Here is an 8,919-nt window from a genome sequence, read left to right as displayed (position 1 = left end):
CCCCGCTGGCCCTAGCGGTGGCCTCCGGCATGTCCAGGATGAAGAAAAGGCCCCAGGAAGTGGGTTCTAATGGCAAGTCAGTGAGGCACTGTAAAAGGGCTGCCTTTTGCGCCACTGCACTCCAGCCTGGGGGACAGAACGAGACTCCGCCTCAAAAAAGAAAAAAAAACAAAGCTGCCTTTCCTGAGGAGCGCTGACTGAGTCGGGCATGGTGCACTTTATCATGCTGAATCCCCACAACTTGTCACAAATTATTTCCACTTCATAGATGAGGGGAGTGAGGCAAAGTGATCAAAATCAACTTCTCTCCAGCCACACACACATGCTAAGTACTGTACTGGAGACTTAAATCCAGATCCCTCTGTATCTGCAGTGCATCCCACAAGCATGGCTGCCTGGTGCCCCATCCTGTGCACAGCAGTCCCTAAATCTGCTGGCTGAATCCCTCAATTTCTATTCTTCTCTCCCTGCTGTAGCTTGCAGTTGCAACCCAATGCCTACCCCTAGTCATTTTCTCTACAATGTCCTTTGCTATTGTCAGAGGTGTTTGAACCAGAGCAACTCCATCTTGAATACGGGCTGGGTGAAATGGGGCTGAGACCTATCAGGCTGCATTCCAAGACAGTTAAGGCATTCTAAGTCACAGAATGAGATAGGAGGTCAGCACAAAATACAGGTCATAAAGATCCTGCTGATAAAACAGATTGCAGTAAAGAAGTCGGCTAAACCCCATTAAAACCAAGGTGGCCACAAGGGTGACCTCTGGTTGTCCTCACTGCTACACTCCCATCAGCACCATGACAGTGTACAAATGCCATGGCAACATCAGGAAGTTACCCTATATGGTCTAAAAGGGGGAGGCATGAATAATCCACCCCTTGTTTAGCATATCGTCAAGAAATAACCATAAAAGTAGGCAACCAGCAGCCCTCAGGGCTGCTCTATGGAGTAGCCATTCTTTATTCTTTTACTTTCCTAATAAACTTGCTTTCCCTTTAGGGATTTGCCCTGAATTCTTTCTTGCACAAGATCCAAGAACCCTATCTTGGGGTGTGGATTGGGACCCCTTTCCAGTAACACTATGATGATAATCCATCCATCAGTAAAAGAGAGAGAGAGAAATAGAGAGAGAGACAGTAAAAGAGAGAGAGACTGATGGATGGACTTGTTTATTGTTTGTCATAGTTCAGCACAATCATTAAGAGCGTAGGTTTTGGAATCAGAGAAACCTGGGCTTACATCCCCGCTCTATGATCTCTATTACTTTCCATTTGTGGAACTGGAGTTCAATTATTATTTTAAGTCTCAGTGTATTTATCTATAAAATGGGTACAATAATGATAACTGTAGACTAGAACTGGATCCTGAGAATTGAATGCAAGTAATGTATGTGAGTGACACAGACATCATCTCTCTGAGGAAATCCTTTTGTGTCCTGGGAGATGATGACTCTTGGACAAGGGGTAACTGGAAATCAGGGTTTACAATCTCACCCAACATTTGTATTGTCTTCTTTATCTCTTCCAAGTGTCTTATCAACATCCCATTTTCTAAGGGACCTAATTTTTTTTTTAATTGATAGACTACAGCAGACTAAGATCACTTAGGAAAAACTTGCCTTCAGTATCAGCTTGATTTTATTACATGATCTTCTTTACATACCTGGTCTTGTGGCCCAGTGCTATAAAGAAAACAATGGTCAATGACATTTGGTTGGACAGGCCTATCCATTTATAGCTTTGGAACATAGGTGATGAAGGGGCTGCAGAGATAAATGAGTAATAAGCTGAACTTTTGCAAGGGAGGGAGGGTCTCTAAAAGCTCTCCTAAGGTTCAAATACTGATGGCCTGAAGCTGTTGATCTTATCTAGTTCAGGAGATGTTTCTCCATAAGGTAAATCATGATCCACTGCATGAATTCCTATGCAATGAATATTGTAGACAGAACTGATGACCCTGAAAAACTGGAAATGTTAACCCTCTTCCTAGATGGACTAGGTGTCATCCTGCCAAGAGACAGAGAAGGAGATTCTAAGTCAAGTAAAAGCTCATTAAGTGCAGATATTTCCCTACTTTATGCATGGAGACCTTGAATCATAGTTAGACCAGTCCTGATATTTGCAGAGCTGCAGAGGGTGAGGGTATGAATGGAGGCCTAGACATCAAATGCTTATATTTAAATAAACTTTGTTCCATCCTTGTACCTTGGCAAATATACCTTCAAAGCAATAAAATTAGTGGGGCAGGGGGAGTGAAATCTACGCCTTATATGTGACTGAAAGTTGGTAAAAATATAAATAACTGGATTTCATAATTATTACACCCCTGCGCGAGTTTTGTTAATGGGCTGACATGTTTGAATGAGTAATAAAGACATATACAGTTAATGTAAAACTTGAGCATTCATCTAATTACTGTGTATCCAGCATTGAGTTCAGAATAAAAGAAATAGAAGACCTGGTCTATTTCTGAGTTAAGGAGACAGGACATAAAAAGGTGAAATTATTACGGGATAAAATTATCACATACGTATCAGCATTGATTCTATTAAAATAAAGTGCTGAGTGGTGCATTACAGGCAATGAAAGGCTAAGGCCACCCAAGATAAGGTGCTAATTGGATGGCACAGCCGAGAAAGGCAGACAGTGCTGGGAAAGGTTAAATAGTATCACGTCCCACCCCAGAAGTCATGTGTGAATTTGATGAGTCACAGAACCAATGGGCTTGTCCAGCCCTCACCAACATCCACGAGTCTGGGTCACTTTGACATCCTTTACTTATCTCCCACATGTCATAACTTTCAAGGTGGAACAAAAACTTGGCTTTGTTGTGAATAATGGAAAGGAGGAGAAAAGGCAATCACTGTAGCCGGTGATGAAAGTAGTGGAAAAATGAGGAGGTAGAAGAAAAGAACTGGGGACTCTTACCAAAAAAAAAAAGAAAAAAAAAGTTTTTGAAATGACTTTAATCTTACTGATCTAGAATGAAGGGTTTTAAAGGATTACATATTGTGTTGTAGACTTCCCTTGCACTCGGTCACATACATACCCTCTGGACCCGCCTTCCACCCCAGCTGTTGCCACAGCAACCAGGTGGCATGCACATGGAGCCTGATAGTGTCTGCTTCAGGGACACTGCACTCTCCTTACCTCTTGCCCCAGGGCTCCTCTGCTCCTACCATGGAGGGCGGGGGTGCCTGGGAGAAACCACTCAGTTTTTCCAACTCACTTGCAAACTTAGAAGTGTTAGGAATCAACAGCCCAGGGAAGCTTTCTGCAGTGGGGAGTGGGAGCCAGTGGATGGTTTCTGAGATGCATTCTACATTACTAGAAGGTACCAGAGGGGTCAGAGTCCCGGCCCCCACAGTGAGACCCAGCTTGAAAATATCCCCTAGAACTGGCTTGTCCTCACTTCCCTACCTTCCTCTCCTCTTGCTCAGGACCGCTTCCCAAAATAAGCCCCCTGCTCACAAACCCTTGTCTCACCTCTGCTTTTAGGGGGAAATCAGGCTCTTATAATTTTTAGTTATCTATTTTTGTACTTTTTGGGAAAGCTATGTTCTATTTACATGTGTATTTCAAGACTTGGGCAGTTGAGAAATTCTTGTACCTACTTTACTCGTTCTTTTACAAAACATTTATAGGGCAACTACTATGTGCTTGGTGTTGTCCCATGAGCAAGGGTTAAAGAGATCACATGTGGAGTTTTCGGAAGCCTGCTACACAATAGTAAAAGCTACCATCTGTCACAAACTTACAGGGTGGCAGGACCTGCTCTAAGTGCTTTGTAATCCTTGCCTCACTTCATCCTCACAAGAACTGTATGAGGATATCCTCAGCAGCCCTGCATTATTATTCTCATCTTTACAGGTGAGGAAGCCATGATTTAGAGACAGCTGGGAACTCCAGGTAAAAACTGGCCAGAGAAGGGCAGAGTCTGAACCAGGCCATGGTCTTCACCATCACACTATGTAGACAGTATATTCCAGATACAAAAGGGGGATGGAGAACGGGTCCTAGGAGTAGAAGTCCTAGCTGTCTGCACAGGGGGGCTGCTCACACAGCTCTGAGTCAGTGGCATCTCCAGCCTGCGTTGCCCACAGAAATTCACAAAACAGCAGGCAAACCAAAGCAGAAGGAAGGATTGGCACGGTACTGTGGAGTTGGGGTAGTTCAGCACAGCCAATGACCTTTTAGTTAAGGAAACAGGATGTTTCCTATGGTGAGGGATGTGATCCTAATGAATCAGGGGGAGCACACATCCCTACTGACCTGCCAGCCACCTCTCCCAGGGCCTCTGTTTCTTTCTACCCCAAGCCCTGACTCTGCATTGCTGGAGTTTGGAGAGACTTAAACAGGTAATGAGCAGGAACTTGGAAGGTGAGTGATACAGTGGCTGGTCTGGTCTGGACTTGGATGTGGAGCAGGGATAAGAAGGACCCCTCTTCTGCGTGTATGTGCATGAGGAGCATGACTTCTTCCTCTCCTGCATCTTAGAGGGATCATCAGGCCTTCATTAGAATCAGCCAGCATCCTTCTAGGCATCACCAGAAGCTGTCGTTTATGGCTTTCGAAGGCAGCTGCCATCTTGATCAAGGACCAGTGCTGAGAATATGGTCTGTATCCCCTAAGGATGGGTTCTCTGTTTTCCTGGTAAATTGATCATTGATCAAAACCAAGGCATATAGAAAACTATAGGTTATATTTTTAAACAACCGTGGTTGTATTCATTCCTAGATAATAAATTGTTTCTCCTAGGGCACTGTGGGATGTTAATGCCATGACTTTCACTTGGGCCTGAAAACTCTTCACCACAGCAGGTGGTGTGGGAACCAGGCAGCACACGCCTGGCACAGAGTTGGCAAAAGGCAGGTCCTTTCTCTCACCCTCCAAATCCTCCCCATTTCTCGCCTCGATACTTCCCCTCCTTCCACTTCCTTCTTTCCTAACTCTGTAGATTTGCACTGCCTTTTTCCACCTCTCCTCCTCTTTAGTCTTCTCTTTCTTCCCTAATCTGACCCAAAGCTAGTTCAGGAAAATTAGGACCTTCCACAAAATGCTTCATATTGAGTGTAAATAGTCAACAGTGTCCTTTTTAAAGAAGGCTTTAGGTCAAAAGAATACGTCTCCGTAGGTGAAACGTGAGATTTCATACATTCATTATGAACTGAGGGGCCACCTATTAGGTTAAATCCCTTATACCCTATAGCAGTCAAGATAGTCTTGGCTATGCAACAGTAACAAACAGCCTCGTACCTTAGTGACTTAAAGCAGCAAAGTTTTATTTTTTACTCATACTACACAACCATGCTATCATCCAGTGGCTTTGCTCTGTGCTGTCATTGTCCTCACTCTGTGATTCAGGCTGCTGCTCTCTGGAGCATTACAAGTGACCACACCACTAGCACTCATATTCCATTGGCCCAAACCAAGTTGCTGGGTCACCTGAACTTTATTGGGGTGGGAAACTGTACTCCTTCAAGAAGGGGAAATAGCTATTGTTGAACTGTGATATAACCTACCAGATATTCCTATGCCTGGGTCTAACCTCCTCTGACTGGGCCCTACCTCCTCTGCCTGGGTCCAGCGTCATTTATGAGCCTTGGCTCATAAATGGATACCCTCAGCAGCCCTGCAGGCTCTGACTCAGTGTTCAAGGTAGGAGTTCTGCTAAGAGAAAAGTGAGGCAGGTTTAGAGAAAGTGATGGTGCAGAAGTGACCTGCATCTGCCTGCATTTACTCTGCTCAGTTAGGAGCAGCTCTACTAATCCAGGGAGAGATTTTGACTACAACACCATCTCTCGTTACCTGTAAAAGATAGCCACTAGCTGCAACTCAAGGAATTAGTTTTCTAAAGATAAACCGTTTATAGGAGAGGGCGAGCGGCCTGATTTTGAAGGTGATGGAGTCACAGTTGGGAGACTACCCAGTGGCCAACTTTGTAGCTGACTGCTTTCACTGAGTCTTGCTTTCTGTCCCTCTCCCTCCATTCATAGTTGATTGAGCAATCTCTCTGAGTGGGTCACTGTGCTAAGCTGGGGTAATTTCAAATTCAACTGAGATGTGGTCTCTGCCTTTAAGGATCTCACAGTCAGCTGGGCACGGTGGCTCATGCCTATAATCCCAGCACTTTGAGAGGGCGAGGGAGAGTAATCACTTGAGGTCAGGAGTTCAAGACCAGCCTGGTCAACATGGCGAAATCCCATCTCTACTAAAAATACAAAAAAAAAAAAAAAAAAAATAGCTTGGCCTGGTGGCACACACCTGTAATCCCAGCTACCTGGGAGGCTGAGGTACGAGAACTGCTTGAACCCAGGAGGTGGAGGTTGCAGTGAGCCGAGATCATGCCACTGCACTCCAACTAGGCAATAAAGCAGGACTGTGTCTTGGGGGGAAAAAAATCAAAGATCTCTAGTCTAATGACCACAAAAAGTAAACGATTTCATAAGGTGTTAGATATTTACTTATTTTGCAATGGGTAAATTAGGCATTATTCTAAATTTGTTATTAAAGCTCCAGGATGGGCCCACTCTTCTTTGTACAGTTTCTGTTTTGTTTTGTTTTGTGAGATGGAGTCTTGCTCTGTCCCCCAGGCTGGAGTGCAGTGGTTCAATCTTGGCTCACTGCAACCTCTGCCTCCTGGGTTCAAGTGATTCTCCTGCCTCAGCCTCCTGAGTAGCTGGGATTACAGGTGCCTACCACCACGCCAGGCTAATTTTTGTATTTTTAGTAGAGATGGGGTTTTACTATGTTGGCCAGGCTGGTCTCGAACTCCTCACCTTAAGTGATCTACCCACCTTAGCCTCTCAAAGTGTTGAGATTACAGGCATGAGCCACCATGCTCGGCCTGTAGAGTATCATTTGTATGACTAATAATAACACTGCATGCATGTATGAGCCTTCATAGCACATGGGGTCTTTTTCATTTCAGTTGTCTAAATCGACCTGCCCCAATCTTCTGGGCTTTGTAGTATAAGTAGAACCATCTTTATTTTGTGGCTAAGTAAACAAAATACAAGAGAAGCAGCCTGCTCAAGGTCATGGTGGTTGGTTCTGACAAAGTTTGAGCTCAGATAGGTAAGGGAATCTGAGGCCCTGGTGGAAACTTTGTTGTTCAGTTTCAATGTGCACCTTCAGAGTGACATCACTGTCCCCACTCAATCTGAGTCTTTATTTAGGAGAAGGGAAGAACATCTCCTTCCTGTTCCTGAACTATACTTTCCTTGTAAGCCTGATCTACTAAGAAGAAAAAAAAAAAACAAAAAACAAAAAACTACCACTCTGGTTGATTTCAATCCATTTGGTTTGTTCTAGGTCTTGAGGGACCTCGGTTTTCCCTCACAGGTGCCCCGTCCATTCGACAGTCACTCCACGCTGTACATCGTCCTGTGGCCGGCCATGCTGATGGTGCCTCCAGAGGCCGTGGATTCTCCATCTCAGACTGAGGGATGCTCTCTCCTCAGGAGCTCCCTCGTATCTCAGAAGAAATCGCCTCTGGAAGGTGGGACAGTGCTGAGAGCAAGGCCAGGAAGGACCCTTGTGGACATTCCCCAGGCCACTTCCTGACCCTTCTCTCTGTGCCCTCCAGGGGTCCCATCCTGGGTGAACTCTTCCCCATGCACATCTCAGGGTGTGAAGGCTGGAGGAGCTTATGGGTGGGTGGGTGGGTGGGGGCAGCAGGGAGGCAGAAGAGTGGAATTTGCCTGAAGTTTCATCAGCATTTGTGTCCTAGCATCTGCCTCACCCCTCCCCGTTGTCCCCACCCCACACTCCTCCTTCCTTTCTTGCTTCCCTCTTGAGTCTTCCCCTTTCAATGTTTCTGCCTCCTGTTCTTTATCCTGCTTCTCTCCTGATTTGCTTCTCTCATGGCTTTCCCTTTGAATAAGAAGGATGCTGGAATATTCATGGAGTCATTCAGCCCACTGTCCTCCACCTGCTGACCCGAGGCTTAAAACGTGGACAGATCTGCCCAAGGTGGCCAGGTGAGCCAACAGCAGAACCTGCAGAGGTCCTGGTTCCTGGGCCAGGGCTCTCTGTGTCATGCCAGTGGCACTGGCTCCCCACCCCCCACCTCTGAGCAGCGTGGGCCTTAGATGGGCGTGCAAGGCAGGTAGCGGCATGGGCTCCTTCCCTCTGGCCCTCCTCACTGCCACTCTTTTCATTCTTTCTCCCTAACCCACTCTACCCCAGGAACACAGTTGGATTCAAGATCTTCACTCTCCATCAACATACCAGGGGAAGTAAGCTGATGGAATCATTGGTGACAAAGGTGTCGCTTGCCAGGAAGACCTGAAGCAGAGATGGCAATGCTTGTGTCATCCCCAGAGCTAACTCTAATGGGCAAGTAGCAAGTTCCTGGAGGGCTGCGTTGAGAGGGATTCTGGGACTGACTGGGCTGCGTAGGAAAGCGTTGTCTCCTAACAGCACTGACTAGTAACATGTTTACTGTCCCTGGCTTGAAGTGTTGCCACCTCGGGATGGCTGCTTTGCAACTGAGAACAGAGTCTTAAGTAGAAGGACGCATCTCTGGCGGTTGAGTTTAGATGTCACACAACTGCAGAGAGAAGGTGCCAGACATGTGTCTGCATGCTGGAAGCTGTTGCCATCTTATAGCCAGCCTTCTCCCCCAGCCCCTCCCAGCCAGTCACATAGAGAAGGACCCAAAATCCCAAACTGCATTTTTATTATTTTTTAATAAACTTTATTCTATATTACAAATAAGTTTTTTTTTTGTTCTGAACTGCAAAATAGGAATGCCTTATATTTACATACACAGGTATACAATTAATTATAACAAAGGTACAGAAGCTTGCCTTTACCAAGTTACAACTGGGCTCCAATTTAAATAGCATAGGTTTCCTTTTTAAAAACTTTTTTAAATCTTTTTTTTAGTATCTTACTAGGATACTCTTCTTTAAAA

At 45.4% G+C, this 8,919-nt stretch overlaps 1 long non-coding RNA gene across 1 annotated transcript; it reads left to right on the top strand.

Moving 5' to 3' along the window:
• The first annotated feature begins 7,322 nt into the window (after positions 1-7,322).
• Positions 7,323-8,498, top strand: LOC105471366 (uncharacterized). Its single transcript, XR_981099.3, has 3 exons — positions 7,323-7,500; positions 7,889-7,981; positions 8,190-8,498. It is a non-coding gene; the product is annotated as an uncharacterized lncRNA (long non-coding RNA).
• Positions 8,499-8,919: the final 421 nt, after the last annotated feature.

The sequence above is a fragment of the Macaca nemestrina genome, chromosome 4 (assembly GCF_043159975.1).
Source record: "Macaca nemestrina isolate mMacNem1 chromosome 4, mMacNem.hap1, whole genome shotgun sequence".
In the NCBI taxonomy this organism is placed as follows: domain Eukaryota; kingdom Metazoa; phylum Chordata; class Mammalia; order Primates; family Cercopithecidae; genus Macaca; species Macaca nemestrina.
The sequence above is the reverse complement of the archived record's forward strand: the minus strand, read 5'-3'. Positions and strand labels throughout refer to the sequence as shown.